Below are 10,000 nucleotides of genomic sequence, written 5' to 3'. Positions count from 1 at the left end.
AGCATTTCCCTTTAAGAAGGCCGACGTGCTATGGTGCTCCACCTGGGTACGGAACGCCAAATTAGTCCCTCTCCTAGCTGGAAGTCCAAAAAAAAGGCGTGAATTTGACTAAGTGTCTAGGAGCATTTCCCTTTAAGAAGGCCGACGTGCTATGGTTCTCCACCTGGGTACGGAACGCCAAATTAGTCCCTCTCCTAGCTGGAAGTAGTCAAAAAAAGGCGGAAATTTGACTAAGTGTCATTATTTTAGAGTACCAGGCCTCTATAGAAAAGTTTGGTTTTTTGTCTATGTGTCATCATTTTAGAGTACCAGGCCTCTATAGAAAAGTTTGGTTTTTTGTCTATGTGTCATCATTTTAGAGTACCAGGCCTCTATAGAAAAGTTTGGTAAATTTGACTAAGTGTCTAGGAGCATTTCCCTTTAAGAAGGCCGACCTGCTATGGTTCTCCACCTGGGTCAGGAAAGCAAAATTGTCCCTCTCCTCGCTGGAAGTCCAAAAAAAGGCGTGAATTTGACTAAGTGCCTAGGAGGATGTCCCTTTAAGAAGGCCGACGTGCTATGGTTCTCCACCTGGGTCAGGAAAGCAAAATTGTCCCTCTCCTCGCTGGAAGTCCAAAAAAAAGGCGTGAATTTGACTAAGTGCCTAGGAGCATTTCCCTTTAAGAAGGCCGACGTGCTATGGTTCTCCACCTGGGTCAGGAAAGCAAAATTGTCCCTCTCCTCGCTGGAAGTCCAAAAAAAAGGCGTAAATTTGACTAAGTGCCTAGGAGGATGTCCCTTAAAGAAGGCCGACGTGCTATGGTTCTCCACCTGGGTCTGGAACGCCAAATTAGTCCCTCTCCTCGCTGGAAGTCCAAAAAAAGGCGTGAATTTGACTAAGTGCCTAGGAGGATGTCCCTTTAAGAAGGCCGACGTGCTATGGTTCTCCACCTGGGTCAGGAAAGCAAAATTGTCCCTCTCCTCGCTGGAAGTCCAAAAAAAAGGCGTGAATTTGACTAAGTGCCTAGGAGCATTTCCCTTTAAGAAGGCCTACGTGCTATGGTTCTCCACCTGGGTCTGGAACGCCAAATTAGTCCCTCTCCTCGCTGGAAGTCCAAAAAAAGGCGGAAATTTGACTAAGTGCCTGGGAGGATGTCCCTTTAAGAAGGCCGACGTGCTATGGTTCTCCACCCGGGTCCGGAACTCAAAATTAGTCCCTCTCCTAGTTGGAAGTCATCAAAAAAAGGCGGAAATTTGACTAAGTGCCATCATTTTAGAGTACCAGGACTATAGTGGGGGAATTGGAGCCCTCTGGTGGACACTCGCTGCAAATGCACCCTGAATTAAAGACATTATTTCCAGTTCTTTTGGGGCCCTATTTTCAGGCGTAAATTTGACTAAGTGTCTAGGGGCATGTCCCTTTAAGAAGGCCGACGTGCTATGGTTCTCCACCTGGGTCTGGAACGCCAAATTAGTCCCTCTCCTCGCTGGAAGTCCAAAAAAAAAGGCGTGAATTTGACTAAGTGCCTAGGAGCATTTCCCTTTAAGAAGGCCGACGTGCTATGGTTCTCCACCTGGGTCAGGAAAGCAAAATTGTCCCTCTCCTCGCTGGAAGTCCAAAAAAAAGGCGTGAATTTGACTAAGTGCCTAGGAGCATTTCCCTTTAAGAAGGCCGACGTGCTATGGTTCTCCACCTGGGTCAGGAAAGCAAAATTGTCCCTCTCCTCGCTGGAAGTCCAAAAAAAAGGCGGAAATTTGACTAAGTGCCTAGGAGGATGTCCCTTTAAGAAGGCTGACCTGCTATGGTTCTCCACCCGGGTACGGAAAGCAAAATTAGTCCCTCTCCTCGCTGGAAGTCCAAAAAAAAGGCGTGAATTTGACTAAGTGCCTAGGAGGATGTCCCTTTAAGAAGGCCGACGTGCTATGGTTCTCCACCTGGGTCAGGAAAGCAAAATTGTCCCTCTCCTCGCTGGAAGTCCAAAAAAAAGGCGTGAATTTGACTAAGTGCCTAGGAGCATTTCCCTTTAAGAAGGCCGACGTGCTATGGTTCTCCACCTGGGTCAGGAAAGCAAAATTGTCCCTCTCCTCGCTGGAAGTCCAAAAAAAAGGCGTGAATTTGACTAAGTGCCTAGGAGCATTTCCCTTTAAGAAGGCCGACGTGCTATGGTTCTCCACCTGGGTCAGGAAAGCAAAATTGTCCCTCTCCTCGCTGGAAGTCCAAAAAAAAGGCGTGAATTTTTGGGGCCCTATAATTAGTCCCTCTCCTAGCTGGAAGTCCAAAAAAAAAGGCGTGAATTTGACTAAGTGCCTAGGAGGATGTCCCTTTAAGAAGGCCGACGTGCCTTGGTTCTACACCTGGGTACGGAACGCCAAATTAGTCCCTCTCCTCGCTGGAAGTCCAAAAAAAAGGCGTGAATTTGACTAAGTGCCTAGGAGGATGTCCCTTTAAGAAGGCTGACCTGCTATGGTTCTCCACCCGGGTACGGAAAGCAAAATTAGTCCCTCTCCTCGCTGGAAGTCCAAAAAAAAGGCGTAAATTTGACTAAGTGCCTAGGAGGATGTCCCTTAAAGAAGGCCGACGTGCTATGGTTCTCCACCTGGGTCTGGAACGCCAAATTAGTCCCTCTCCTCGCTGGAAGTCCAAAAAAAAGGCGTGAATTTGACTAAGTGCCTAGGAGGATGTCCCTTTAAGAAGGCCGACGTGCTATGGTTCTCCACCTGGGTCAGGAAAGCAAAATTGTCCCTCTCCTCGCTGGAAGTCCAAAAAAAAGGCGTGAATTTGACTAAGTGCCTAGGAGCATTTCCCTTTAAGAAGGCCGACGTGCTATGGTTCTCCACCCGGGTACGGAAAGCAAAATTAGTCCCTCTCCTCGCTGGAAGTCCAAAAAAAAGGCGTAAATTTGACTAAGTGCCTAGGAGGATGTCCCTTTAAGAAGGCTGACCTGCTATGGTTCTCCACCCGGGTGCGGAAAGCAAAATTAGTCCCTCTCCTCGCTGGAAGTCCAAAAAAAAGGCGGAAATTTGACTAAGTGCCTAGGAGCATTTCCCTTTAAGAAGGCCGACCTGCTATGGTTCTCCACCCGGGTCCGGAACTCAAAATTAGTCCCTCTCCTAGTTGGAAGTCATCAAAAAAAGGCGGAAATTTGACTAAGTGCCATCATTTTAGAGTACCAGGACTATAGCTGGGGAATTGGAGCCCTCTGGTGGACACTCGCTGCAAATGCACCCTGAATTAAACACATTATTTCCAGTTCTTTTGGTGTTCCCGGGGAATGAGAGGCCTTTTGTGGGCCAGAAAGAGTGGGGGACCCTTGGAGCCCCTATTTTCAGACAGTTTGGCTTATTTCGGTGACGCCGGGGCGTCCATCAGGTCTTCCCGGGGAATGAGAGGCCTTTTGTGGCCATATGTCAACAAAAGAGTGGGGAAATGGAGCCCTCCGGTGGACTCCCGCTGCAAATGCACCCCCCAAATTAAAGACATTAATTCCAGGCCTTTTGGGGCCCTATATTCAGACGGTGTGTAGCCCTCCAGTGGACTCCCGCCTCCAATGCACCCCCCAAATTAAAGGCATCACCCCCCAAATTAAAGGCATCATTTCCAGTTCTTTTGGGGCCCTATTTTCAGACAGTTTGGCGGATTTCCTTGACGCCGGGGAGTCCTACAGGTGTTCCCGGGGAATGAGAGGCCTTTTGTGGGCCAGAAAGAGTGGGGAACCCTTGGAGCCCCTATTTTCAGACAGTTTGGCTTATTTCGGTGACGCCGGGGCGTCCATCAGGTCTTCCCGGGGAATGAGAGGCCTTTTGTGGCCATATGTCAACAAAAGAGTGGGGAAATGGAGCCCTCCGGTGGACTCCCGCTGCAAATGCACCCCCCAAATTAAAGACATTAATTCCAGGCCTTTTGGGGCCCTATATTCAGACGGTGTGTAGCCCTCCAGTGGACTCCCGCCTCCAATGCACCCCCCAAATTAAAGGCATCACCCCCCAAATTAAAGGCATCATTTCCAGTTCTTTTGGGGCCCTATTTTCAGACAGTTTGGCGGATTTCCTTGACGCCGGGGAGTCCTACAGGTGTTCCCGGGGAATGAGAGGCCTTTTGTGGGCCAGAAAGAGTGGGGAACCCTTGGAGCCCCTATTTTCAGACAGTTTGGCTTATTTCGGTGACGCCGGGGCGTCCATCAGGTCTTCCCGGGGAATGAGAGGCCTTTTGTGGCCATATGTCAACAAAAGAGTGGGGAAATGGAGCCCTCCGGTGGACTCCCGCTGCAAATGCACCCCCCAAATTAAATACATTAATTCCAGGCCTTTTGGGGCCCTATATTCAGACGGTGTGGAGCCCTCCAGTGGACTCCCGCCTCCAATGCACCCCCATAATTATAGACATCACCCCCCAAATTAAACACATTATTTCCAGTTCTTTTGGGCCCCTATTTTCAGCCGGTTTGGCGTATTTCCTTGACGCCGGGGAGTCCTACAGGTGTTCCCGGGGAATGAGAGGCCTTTTGTGGGCCAGAAAGAGTGGGGAACCCTTGGAGCCCCTATTTTCAGACAGTTTGCCGTATTTCGGTGACGCCGGGGCGTCCGTCAGGTCTTCCCGGGGAATGTGAGGCCTTTCGTGGGCCATATTTTCAGACAGATTGGCCTGTTTCAGTGACGCCGAGGCGTCCATCAGGTCTTCCCGGGGAGTGTGAGGCCTTTTGGGGCCCTATTTTCAGACAGAAAAAAAAGAAAAGTAACCCTTACACTACAAAGGACAGCGGGGAAACGCCCCCCCCAGCAAAGTCACAGGGGAAGTGGGGTAGACAAGTGGAGAGTGTCTGGGGAAAAGTCCACAAAATGATCAAAAATCACACCCAGGTACGAGTGCCACAAGTCCCGCCGCGTTCCACCAGTGTCACGGGGTGCCTGACATGTCCAAAACGCACCCAGCAAAGGCGCACTGTGATTGGGAAGAAAAGTTGGAAAAGTGGGCAAAAGTCCGGAAAAATGACCAAAAACCACACCCAGGTTAGAGCCCCACACGTCCTGCAGTCGCACCCGAGTCCTGGGATGCCCAACATGTCCAAAAAAATCAAAAAAAGCCCAAAAAATCAAAAAAATCCCCGGGCCGTATCTTGGACGCCGGCGTACCGCGTTCGGCCCTCGTGCCGTAGTTTGGCGACCGATTGTAAAAATTTGCCGCGACCGGCTAGTTTTTTTCCTTGGAGTAAATAGAGAGTAGATCCAGCAGAAAATATGCACTATAAACAAAGAGAGGGAGTTTGGAGGGGGGCAAAAACGCCCTCTTGGAACTTAGTCCCGCCGCGTTCCACCAGGGTTCCGGGGTGCCTGACATGTCCACGACGCACCCAGCAAAGGCGCACTGTGATTGGGAAGAAAAGTTGGGAAAGTGGGCAAAAGTCCCAAATTTGATTCAAAATCACACCCAGGTTCGAGTCCCACAAGTCCCGCCGCGTTCCACCAGGGTTCCGGGGTGCCTGACATGTCCACGACGCACCCAGCAAAGGCGCACTGTGATTGGGAAGAAAAGTTGGGAAAGTGGGCAAAAGTCCCGAATTTGGTCCAAAATCACACCCAGGTTCGAGTCCCACAAGTCCCGCCGCGTTCCACCAGGGTTCCGGGGTGCCTACAATGTCCACAACGCACCCAGCAAAGGCGCACTGTGATTGGGAAGAAAAGTTGGGAAAGTGGGCAAAAGTCCCGAATTTGGTCCAAAATCACACCCAGGTTCGAGTCCCACAAGTCCCGCCGCGTTCCACCAGTGTCTCGGGGTGCCTACAATGTCCACAACGCACCCAGCAAAGGCGCACTGTGATTGGGAAGAAAAGTTGGGAAAGTGGGCAAAAGTCCCGAATTTGGTCCAAAATCACACCCAGGTTCGAGTCCCACAAGTCCCGCCGCGTTCCACCAGGGTTCCGGGGTGCCTACAATGTCCACAACGCACCCAGCAAAGGCGCACTGTGATTGGGAAGAAAAGTTGGGAAAGTGGGCAAAAGTCCCGAATTTGGTCCAAAATCACACCCAGGTTCGAGTCCCACAAGTCCCGCCGCGTTCCACCAGTGTCTCGGGGTGCCTACAATGTCCACAACTTACCCAGCAAAGGCGCACTGTGATTGGGAAGAAAAGTTGGGAAAGTGGGCAAAAGTCCCGAATTTGGTCCAAAATCACCCAAAATCACACCCAGGTTCGAGTCCCACAAGTCCCGCCGCGTTCCACCAGGGTTCCGGGGTGCCTACAATGTCCACAACGCACCCAGCAAAGGCGCACTGTGATTGGGAAGAAAAGTTGGGAAAGTGGGCAAAAGTCCCGAATTTGGTCCAAAATCACACCCAGGTTCGAGTCCCACAAGTCCCGCCGCGTTCCACCAGTGTCTCGGGGTGCCTACAATGTCCACAACTCACCCAGCAAAGGCGCACTGTGATTGGGAAGAAAAGTTGGGAAAGTGGGCAAAAGTCCCGAATTTGGTCCAAAATCACACCCAGGTTCGAGTCCCACAAGTCCCGCCGCGTTCCACCAGGGTTCAGGGGCGCCTACAATGTCCACAACTTACCCAGCAAAGGCGCACTGTGATTGGGAAGAAAAGTTGGGAAAGTGGGCAAAAGTCCCGAATGTGGTCCAAAATCACACCCAGGTTCGAGTCCCACAAGTCCCGCCGCGTTCCACCAGGGTTCCGGGGTGCCTACAATGTCCACGACGCACCCAGCAAAGGCGCACTGTGATTGGGAAGAAAAGTTGGGAAAGTGGGCAAAAGTCCCGAATTTGGTCCAAAATCACACCCAGGTTCGAGTCCCACAAGTCCCGCCGCGTTCCACCAGGGTTCCGGGGTGCCTACAATGTCCACAACGCACCCAGCAAAGGCGCACTGTGATTGGGAAGAAAAGTTGGGAAAGTGGGCAAAAGTCCCGAATTTGGTCCAAAATCACACCCAGGTTCGAGTCCCACAAGTCCCGCCGCGTTCCACCGGTGTCCCGGGGGTGCCTGGCATGTCCACAACTTACCCAGCAAAGGCGCACTGTGATTGGGAAGAAAAGTTGGGAAAGTGGGCAAAAGTCCCGAATTTGGTCCAAAATCACACCCAGGTTCGAGTCCCACAAGTCCCGCCGCGTTCCACCAGGGTTCCGGGGTGCCTACAATGTCCACAACGCACCCAGCAAAGGCGCACTGTGATTGGGAAGAAAAGTTGGGAAAGTGGGCAAAAGTCCCGAATTTGGTCCAAAATCACACCCAGGTTCGAGTCCCGCAAGTCCCGCCGCGTTCCACCAGGGTTCCGGGGTGCCTACAATGTCCACAACGCACCCAGCAAAGGCGCACTGTGATTGGGAAGAAAAGTTGGGAAAGTGGGCAAAAGTCCCGAATTTGGTCCAAAATTATGCCCGGGTTGGAGTCCCACAAGTCCCGCCGCGTTCCACCAGGGTTCCGGGGTGCCTACAATGTCCACGACGCACCCAGCAAAGGCGCACTGTGATTGGGAAGAAAAGTTGGGAAAGTGGGCAAAAGTCCCGAATTTGGTCCAAAATCACACCCAGGTTCGAGTCCCACAAGTCCCGCCGCGTTCCACCAGGGTTCCGGGGTGCCTACAATGTCCACAACGCACCCAGCAAAGGCGCACTGTGATTGGGAAGAAAAGTTGGGAAAGTGGGCAAAAGTCCCGAATTTGGTCCAAAATCACACCCAGGTTCGAGTCCCACAAGTCCCGCCGCGTTCCACCAGGGTTCCGGGGCGCCTACAATGTCCACGACGCACCCAGCAAAGGCGCACTGTGATTGGGAAGAAAAGTTGGGAAAGTGGGCAAAAGTCCCGAATTTGGTCCAAAATCACACCCAGGTTCGAGTCCCACAAGTCCCGCCGCGTTCCACCAGGGTTCCGGGGTGCCTACAATGTCCACGACGCACCCAGCAAAGGCGCACTGTGATTGGGAAGAAAAGTTGGGAAAGTGGGCAAAAGTCCCGAATTTGGTCCAAAATCACACCCAGGTTCGAGTCCCACAAGTCCCGCCGCGTTCCACCAGTGTCTCGGGGGTGCCTACAATGTCCACAACTTACCCAGCAAAGGCGCACTGTGATTGGGAAGAAAAGTTGGGAAAGTGGGCAAAAGTCCCGAATTTGATCCAAAATTATGCCCGGGTTGGAGTACCACGAGTCCGGCCGCGTTCCACCGGTGTCCCGGGGGTGCCTGGCATGTCCACAACTTACCCAGCAAAGGCGCACTGTGATTGGGAAGAAAAGTTGGGAAAGTGGGCAAAAGTCCCGAATTTGATCCAAAATTATGCCCGGGTTGGAGTACCACGAGTCCGGCCGCGTTCCACCGGTGTCCCGGGGGTGCCTGCCATGTCCACGACGCACCCAGCAAAGGCGCACTGTGATTGGGAAGAAAAGTTGGGAAAGTGGGCAAAAGTCCCGAATTTGATCCAAAATTATGCCCGGGTTGGAGTACCACGAGTCCGGCCGCGTTCCACCGGTGTCCCGGGGGTGCCTGCCATGTCCACAACTTACCCAGCAAAGGCGCACTGTGATTGGGAAGAAAAGTTGGGAAAGTGGGCAAAAGTCCCGAATTTGATCCAAAATTATGCCCGGGTTGGAGTACCACGAGTCCGGCCGCGTTCCACCGGTGTCCCGGGGGTGCCTGCCATGTCCACAACTTACCCAGCAAAGGCGCACTGTGATTCAGAAGAAAAGTTGGGAAAGTGGGGAAAAAAAGGACCGGAAAATATCCAAAATTATGCCCGGGTTGGAGTACCACGAGTCCGGCCGCGTTCCACCGGTGTCCCGGGGGTGCCTGGCACGTCCACAACTTACCCAGCAAAGGCGCACTGTCAGTGGGGAAGACCAAACATGTCTCGGATTTTTTCCAAGTACCTTAACGAGAGAGGCTAAAAAGCACCTGTTTTTACCTTCTCTCGTTGTTGTACTTAGAAAAAAAACGAGAAAATAAAAAATCTGGGTTTTTTTCTAAGTACCTTAACGAGAGAGGCTAAAAAAAACCATTTTTTACCTTCTCTCGTTGTTGTACTTAGAAAAAAAACGAGAAAAAAATTTTTCCCCATTCATTTCAATGGGAGTTCATTTTTTTTTTGGGATTTTTTCTAAGTACCTTAACGAGAGAGGCTTAATTTTTCACCTACTTTTTACCTTCTCTCGATTTTTCGTTTTTTACCTGGTCGACCAAAACACCTCCATCTCGTTACTATGTGCACCATGTCTGACAGGCTGAAATCACAGGGAACGCGTCCGAGTCAAAGTGAGCTATTTTCGGACACAAATATGGTGTTTTTCCCCTCTATCCTCTGGTTCTTTTTTCAAACTGATCTTCCAGCATCTGAGCGACAGGGGCTCATGCAGACACCTGTGTCCGCCCGAGGGGCGCCTTCCCGGACACATATATGGTGCTTCCCCCCTCTTTACCCCGGTCCTTTTTCAAACTGATCTTCCAGCATCTGAGCGACAGGGGCTCATGCAGACACCTGTGTCCGCCCGAGGGGCGCCTTCCCGGACACATATATGGTGCTTCCCCCCTCTTTACCCCGGTCCTTTTTCAAACTGATCTTCCAGCATCTGAGCGACAGGGGCTCATGCAGACACCTGTGTCCGCCCGAGGGGCGCCTTCCCGGACACATATATGGTGCTTCCCCCCTCTTTACCCCGGTCCTTTTTCAAACTGATCTTCCAGCATCTGAGCGACAGGGGCTCATGCAGACACCTGTGTCCGCCCGAGGGGCGCCTTCCCGGACACATATATGGTGCTTCCCCCCTCTTTACCCCGGTCCTTTTTCAAACTGCTCTTCCAGCATCTGAGCGACAGGGGCTCATGCAGACACCTGTGTCCGCCCGAGGGGCGCCTTCCCGGACACATATATGGTGCTTTCCCCCTCTTTACCCCGGTCCTTTTTCAAACTGCTCTTCCAGCTTCTGAGCGACAGGGGCTCATGCAGACACCTGTGTCCGCCTAAGGGGCGCTATCTCGGACACATTTTCAACTTTTCCCGCATGAATGAAATCCTGGAACTGATTCCACCCAGGTACTT

Source organism: Nerophis lumbriciformis, unplaced genomic scaffold (genome assembly GCF_033978685.3).
Source record: "Nerophis lumbriciformis unplaced genomic scaffold, RoL_Nlum_v2.1 HiC_scaffold_42, whole genome shotgun sequence".
In the NCBI taxonomy this organism is placed as follows: domain Eukaryota; kingdom Metazoa; phylum Chordata; class Actinopteri; order Syngnathiformes; family Syngnathidae; genus Nerophis; species Nerophis lumbriciformis.
The sequence above is the reverse complement of the archived record's forward strand: the minus strand, read 5'-3'. Positions refer to the sequence as shown.